The sequence below is a fragment of the Ovis aries genome, chromosome 19 (genome assembly GCF_016772045.2).
Source record: "Ovis aries strain OAR_USU_Benz2616 breed Rambouillet chromosome 19, ARS-UI_Ramb_v3.0, whole genome shotgun sequence".
In the NCBI taxonomy this organism is placed as follows: Eukaryota; Metazoa; Chordata; class Mammalia; order Artiodactyla; family Bovidae; genus Ovis; species Ovis aries.
Window position 1 is genome coordinate 47,956,505 of NC_056072.1, and position 7,787 is coordinate 47,964,291.

Here is a 7,787-nt window from a genome sequence, read left to right on the forward strand (position 1 = left end):
GGGTTCACACTCTTCTTTGACTGTCCATGGCTGATTCCTCTTAAAAGAGGCTAAACCAGCCCTCACCTCACTGCCAGGCTGACATGTGCCTCCCAGGTCCACCGGCAGCCCCCTCATCACAGGGCAGTCTCCCACTGCCCCAGGTCTCCTTCACTGGGGGCCTGAGCTCTGACCCCAGCCCCCTCCCTCTGCACCAGAGGCAGCTTCTTTCCTTCCCTGGTTACAGCTAAGCTCAGCTCCAGGGAAGGCATGGAGGTTGTGGTGGTTCCAAGGGTCTCAGAGGACCTGGTCATCCAGTTGCTCACACACGGGCAACTCCCAGCCGTGGCCACCAAGTCCCTAAAGACAGCACACACCCCGAGTAGGCAGAGAGCCTTCTGAGTCCAGAGCACTTGCTGGAAAACCCTGTGCCTCACACAGGGCCTGTGCATGGTCTGGGGCTTCCGGTGACCACCATCTACCCGCCCCTGAGGCTGTACCCCAGAGTGTCGTCAGACAGAAACCAGGTCAGCCAGACCCCACCACGGGACACAGGCTGGTGCGGGACACAGGGACTGGCGCGGGACACATGTCACCAGCCTGAGGCATTTGGGAAACGAAAGATGCATAGATCTCTCCAAGCAGCCACTTGTCTTCTAAACAGACAACTCCCCAGGACTTAATCGACATCTCACAATCGGTCTGCTAAGTAGGGAAGAAGAAAGTGTGTGGTTGTCATGGCAACACCAAGTTGCCCAGGACTGTTGGTCTCCCAGGTGGGAAAGGAGGGGACAGAGCCCAGCCTCTGCTTCCCTGGTGGGGGTGTTCTGGAGAGTAGGGGTCAGGCTGGACACAGCTGCTTTCTTCCCACCTTGCCAGCTCGGGCCCGAGGGCCTGAGCCGCACCACATGGTGTGGTGTAAAGGGGGCTGGCTGACTCAGGGTCTTCACCCTGGGGTCTGGGTCCAAGGTTGCTCAGCATGGATGTTTCAGCCCCACCTCAGAGCAACTCAGACTTGGAGCCCTCTTCTCCTGCCCCGCCAATCCTAGGGCTTCCTGGCAGAGCTATGCCCTCAGGCCTGGTGCGGGACATGCACACAGCTGGCCTTGCTGGCCTAGCCTCTGAGTCTTTCTGAATGACTAAGGGAACAACAGCCTCACCCAGAGCGCCAACCAGTCATACAGAGGCAGGAGTGGAGCTGGTCCACTCACCAGCACACTGCACTGCCAGCCCAGCCTCCTCTCCACCAGGAACGGGATGAAGCCCCCTGACAGGTTGCCCCCTGTGGCCTGTGCCGAGCGGGGCCCAGACCTGTGTAGGGTGTTGAGCAATAGAAGAGGGAAATGCTCAAGAGGAAGAGGGGAGCACTAGGAGCCACCCCTGCAACTCAGACTCTTCTCTCAGGCCCTGCTGACCAGCTGCACATCCGTTTCTGTGGCCCCAGGGCTTCGTCATGAGTTTATGAACAGTGGGCTCATGAATGAATTAGGGGATGGCATACGCAGTGAAGACGGAGCAGAGGAAATGGAAAGGCCAAGTCGGGTGAGGAGCTGGGAATATGGCCTCAGAGGGACTCCCCATCCTCCAGTCTTCCCCAACCTTGGGGCAGTTCTGTCTTCCAGAGGGACCACTGAGGTTCCTGGCAGATGTGGCCCTGTCACTTGATCTCCCCTCAGAGAGGCGGGGACCCCAGGGCCCACTCCCCCAGGGCCTGGCTCAGCTAGTCCCTGATGGGGACCCACCTCCCTGGGACCCCCACAGACCTGACCCTATTGCTACAAGGCCTGTGGATTCTCTCACTGTCCAATTAGTGCTGATTTAGAGCAGGGAATGTGTGCATGTGTTGGGGTGGGCCTGCAGGTTGGCTGTCCTTGTCAGAACCTGGAGGCTTCCTGGGATGGGCCCTCGCCCAGAGCCGCAGGGTCTCTGTGAGACCTCGGTGGAACTGAGTGGGCATGGTGTGTGAGAGCCGCAGGGCCTCTGTGGGGCCTCGGTGGAACTGAGTGGGCATGGTGTGTGCTGCCTGCTTTTCTCCAGATTTGTCACTGTCCACCTCTTACCCTGGGCACCAGCTGCCCCAGGGCCAAGCAGGCCTACCTCGTTTATGCCGAATCCTCAAGCAGCTGGCACAGAGCCACAACTCGGCATTTCAGACTCCAGGAATGAAGGGAAGGCCTCTGAGGCTGGCAGGAGAGGCATGGAGGGGCTGGGGGAATGACCCGGTCCCCACCTCAGCCCATGGTTCAGTAGAGGCCTGGAAAGACGTACTTCAGTTGATGGTTTCACACTTGGCACCTCCCTTGAGGAACAGAGGGTGCTGAGGCCCTCCCTGGAGAGGTGGGACTTCCCCTCAGTTTCCCCTCCTCCCCCAGGTCCCTGCCTCCTTTCACCTGGGGCACAGATGGGGGTGTCCAGAGCCAAAGCACCTTTAGTGTCAAATCCTAGGCTAAGTTCTCGAGTCCTGTGGTGCTCCGCTCACCCACAGGCACAGGTCGCAGCCTGTGACAGAGGCTTTGATGGGAGAAGCAGGGGCGTGGGCACGTGGGGAGCCTGGGCAGGCATGCTCCCCATTCTGGAGCTACGGTTCTCCCTGTCTCCTGGAGTGCTTGTGTGGACCTGGTCTGTGAGGGCCCTCCCCTGGGCACATCAGGCCTCCCTCTTAGTGAACCCAGACCATGTGACCCTAGGACTCTGGGGTTATCCAGAGTCTGGAAGCAGGGCCCTCAGGGGTCAAAGGTACTCAGAGATTAAGATAGCTGAGCCAGCTCTTGGGACCAGCCTCAGTTTCAGCCCCTGTAAAATGGACTCGTTCCTGTGCAGCAGGCACTGGACAAGGTGGTGGGGGCAGCGGGCTGCTCTGAGGTCCGGAATCCAAGAGGAGAGACCTGACTGCTGTTGGCCACTAGAGGGCAGGACCCTCCCGTGTGTTTCCTGCAAAGGACTCGTGAGCAGGACAGCCCGCAAGACAATGGCGAGCCAGGCCCTGGACACAGACACAAAACGCTGAATGGCTGTTCGTCCTGTCCAGCAGAAGCTGGAGCACTAATCAGAATTCCACCTGGGCCCTAGACCCCACAAGCCCTTGCTGAGCCTTTAGGCTTTCACCTCCTGAGAGGCCAGTCCTGAGTCTGCCCTCCCCTTCTTAGAATATGAGTGGCAGAGGAGCAATTAGAACAGGTCCACCAGCCTCCCTGTGGACACAGGACAGATTGCCGGCATGGACAAACTCCTGCAAGTCTCCTCTGTGGTCTTCCAGAGAGACACTGAGAAGCGAACTCGCTGAGCAAAATCACCGTCCAAACACTCCCATCGCACACCCAGGATTAGAGGACGGCTGCACTTTGTTGCACTAACACTTGGATAAAACATCTTTCAGTGTGAATTTCTTTCATTACTTGTCTTGTCCCGTGTCCAGAAGCAGCATGAACGCGCACGGGTGCTCAGTTGCGCAGTCGTCTGTGACTCCATGGACTGTAGCCTGCCAGACTCCTCTATCCGTGGGATTTCCCAGGCAAGAATACTGGAGTGGGTTGCCATTTCCTTCTCCAGGGGATCTTCCTGACCCAGGGGTCAAACCCGGGTCTCTTGCATCTCCTACATTGGCAGGCGGATTCTTTACCAGCTGCGCCACCTGGGGAATTCTGAACAGGTGGGGATACTCACCACTATACTGCTGCTGCTGCTAAGTCGCTTCAGTCGTGTCTGACTCTGTGCAACCCCATAGATGGCAGCCCACCAGGCTCCCCCATCCCTGGGATTCTCCAGGCAAGAACACTGGAGTGGGTTGCCATTTCCTTCTCCAATGCATGAAAGTGAAAAGTGAAAGTGAAGTTGCTCAGTCGTGTCCGACTCCTAGCGACCCCATGGACTGCAGCCTACCAGGCTCCTCCATCCATGGGATTTTCCTGGCAAGAGTACTGGAGTGGGGTGCCATTGCCTTCTCTGCACCACTAGACTACTCATCTTATTTGTTACTTACTAATTTATTTCTTGTTTATATTTAAGATATATAGCTTTATATCTTAAAGGCAGGAGCTGTCTGGTAAGACCTCTCCTGAAGCAGTTCCCTGGCCCCTGCTCCTTCTGTCAGGCCAGGAGACCTGGAGATGGAGGTCAGTGGCCTGCTGGGCCCTCTCATCCAGGCTGGACGTGGACTATACCTTGGCCCCGTGTTTCTCCCTGACATCTGACAGCAGGGCTGGCTGGGAGTGTAGCTGGCATGGTCCCTGCTCAGGCTCAGTCTAACTAGGGGCAAACTGCCTTGCCCCAGAGCAACTCACTTGGGAAAGACTGACCTTTCCTGGACTTCTGATTCTGGATGAACAAATTCCTATCTAGCTCTGGCTTCACTTTCTGCTTCTAGCAAATGGGGTGAAGGAGGACCTAGGATGGAAGGTTGAGAGGCAACAGGCAGGCAGGTGCTTTGGGCAGTGGGAAGGTCTCTGTGCTGGGAGAGGTGGAAGTGCCAAGCCTGGGGCTCTCCTTGGTCTGTCTCGGATGTTTCTCCCAGGCCTCCCTGGGAGCTCAGCATGCCTCTTCCATGCTTTCCTCCACCCTCTAACAAACAGCACTGAGGATTTGCTGTCCAGTAACCACCAAGAGCCCAGAGAAATAAGAGAGCAAGCCCATTTGATGGGCTGTTCGAAAGCCCATTCTCGGGATATGCCCATCTCTCTTCAACCAGAGGAGACCCCCACCCCCTGATCTGGGGGAGGGTGAGGAGACAGAGAGTGCAGGGGGCAGAGGCTGGATGGGCTTTCTGCCTGGCTGCAGGGCTTCGGGGTTACACTGGAGAGCATCTGAGTGGACAATCTCAGGCAAGTGACTTTTCCTCTGAACTCCTATGTCATCATCTGTAAAGCAGACAGAACACAACCTGCTGTATAGGGTTGCGGTGAGAACTGAATGAATCCACACGTGGACAGGCCACCTAGCACAGGACTGTGCACACGTGAACGTGATCACAAGCAGTTACTGGCCAGGCATTGCCAAGCAGTTAGTAGAGGCCCAGCGGTGCTACAGCACCAGTAGCTTATGTGCCTCAGGCACCTGGGCACATCTCTAAGGCCTCGCTTGTTGCTGTGGATCCTCCCAGCATGTGTGTGCACGACAGTGGGTGTTGTTTATGTTTTTCCACAGGTAGACAGCCATATCTTCAACAGATGTGGGTGTGGGTCCCCTGGGGTCATTTCTTCTAGAGAACCAGTGCTCAGAAGGTGACAGGTAGGGGGAAGTCTGAGGAAGGGCTGGTGATAGGGTGGAAGGCAGAATGGACAGGCTGAGCTTAGGGAGAACACAGGACAGGAAAAAATAGAGATGAGGTTAGTCCGTACTGGGTGCAGCGGCTAAGGTCTGTTAAGGTCAGTCCCTGACATCTTCTGCAACAGGGTTACCCCTTAGGAGGGGGTTGGGCTGGGCCCCTCCTTCCCAGCAAGGTTGGCAGCCAGGCAGTCCTGGGGCCTCAGAAAAGCCCAGACTCTAGTGGTGACAGGTGGCCCAGCTGACTTGAGAGCATGACGTGGCCCGTCCGGCTGTGATCTGCCTCCTAGGCCTCCCTGCTGTAAGCTGCCACTTACATGTGTATGATCTCATTCATCAGCCAGTGGGCTCAACATTCGGTTGTCACTGAGACCAGAATCAGGAGGATCAGTTGCCAGCCAGGGTCCTGCAGGATAGGTTGGACGAAAGGAGGGCTTGTGTGCAGACACAGGGCCTCTGCTTGCTTCTTCACAGCTGCTCACCCGAGGCTCCTCATTTTGGAGTGCATCCTGGAGGCTTATTTTCCTATGGCGGAATAAGTCATAGTCAGTAAAGAGCACTAATCTGGATACCCATGTAACCATGACCAGAACAAGCTTTGTCACTGCAGAAAATTCCCTCCCAGTCACTAGCTCCTACCCAAGAAGTAACTACTACTATGGCCTCTGACCTCCATCATCAGAAATTAGTTTTGCTGTCCTGCAACAAGTAAATGTAGCCACATAGCATGTTCTTTTTTATGTCTAGCTTCTTTAAAAAAAATATTTATTTATGTATTTATTTGGCTGTGCCATGTCTTAGTTGCGGCACATGGGATCTTTGATATTCCTTGCGGTATGTGGGATTTTTAGTCGTGACATGCGAACTCAGTTGGGAGTGAGATGTGGGATCCAGTTCCCATACCAGAGATCAAACCTGGGCTCTCTGCACTGGGAGCTCAGAGTCTTAGTTGAGCTAAGAGCCAGGTACTGTGGACCACTAGGGTAGTCCTGAAGTTTCTTTTGATCAGCATGAAGTTTTTTAGGTTCACTAATTTTGCTGTGTCTAACATTTGTTCATTCCTTCTTATTGCTGAGTAGTACTCCATTGTGTAGATATACCACAAGTTATCTATTCTGTTGACAGGCTTCTGGGTTGTTTCCAGTTTGTCTATTGTGAATAGAGCTGCTCTGAATATTCTTGCGCAATTATCTGTGTGTGGGTGTGTTTTTATTTCTCTTGGGTAAATTTAACTATAGAGTGGAGAAACTGGATCACAGGGTAAATGTGTGTTTAGCTTGATGGGAAACTAGTAATAGCAATGGGTGTGAATTCCAGTTGTTCTTCATCTTGGAGGCTCCTCTGCTCAAGATGCTTGGTTGCCTCAAGGAGCCCGCCCCATTCCCCTTCTATAAGTGGGCCTGGCTTCTAGAGGTGGCAGCATCCTCTGGGAACCCAGAGTCCTGCTGCAGTGGAGGATCTGGCTGATGTGGGAGCCAGCAGGTGGGAAGGGAGCTCACATGTGGGAGGCACCACCTGCAAGCTGGGCACCACACAAGGCTTTTGCTTGCCTGCTCTGACTTAATCCTCTGGTTGCTGGGGTCTCGCCAAGAATGGCACCCAGACGTTTACTACCTGCAGAGAGCCTGTCCCTGCCTGCCAAGGTTGCCTGTCCCCAGCAGTGCCTCCTGGCTGCCATATTGAATCTTTTAGAGGGCCCAGTACAAAGGCACTAGGAGGGTCTGTAAGAGGAAAAGCCAGGCTCTGGGAGAGAAGAGACAAGTAGACGCTGATTTCCTTCTCCCAGCTCAGGAGAGGAAATCAGGCCTCCTTCTTTGGAGATGGGCCCTTTCTAGGACCCCGTTTCACTGAACCAACCAGGACTTCACTCGGCTGGGAGCATTTCTGGGTTGGCCATTTAATAGATCTGTGTGGGCACCTTGGTCCCACCTGTGCAGGCACACAGCCAGCATCAGTGAGAGGAGGAATGCATGAGTGATTTACTTTGACTCTGCCACTTGGAAAGCTCCTTATCTGAAATAGTCACAATCGTGTTCACAACCCAATCCCAGATCTTAGAGCTGAAAAGGACCTCTAGACATCTTTGAGTGCGTTGATCTACTTTCAACAGCCCAAATGTTACTAGCCACATTTGAAGAATAAAGTCATTGATATCAGGAAGTTAAAAGTGACAGTCTCAGTTTTGTGCTCCAGAACTGACTAAAGACAGTGGAGAACAGGAACCAGAGGCCTTAGGAGCAAGACCCAACAGGAATGAAGACCACACATCTCAGGAATCATAAAGTAAGTAATGAGAAAATTAGAATTCAATTGGCTACACTTCATTTTTGTACAAAGCTTCTGGGTAGAGCAGGGTCCATTGGAATTTTCTCTGATGTTATGTGTATTATGCAGAAATCTCTTTCCTCCCAAATCCACCCAGTGCTAACTAGCCGGAAACCAAGTTGGGGGCCTAGAAGTGGCACCATAACATCTGGCTGGAAGCCCAGCCAGGTAAGCAAGACTCTTGTTTATCAGGGAGATTAAGCTTCCCTGTTGCTGTAACAGGT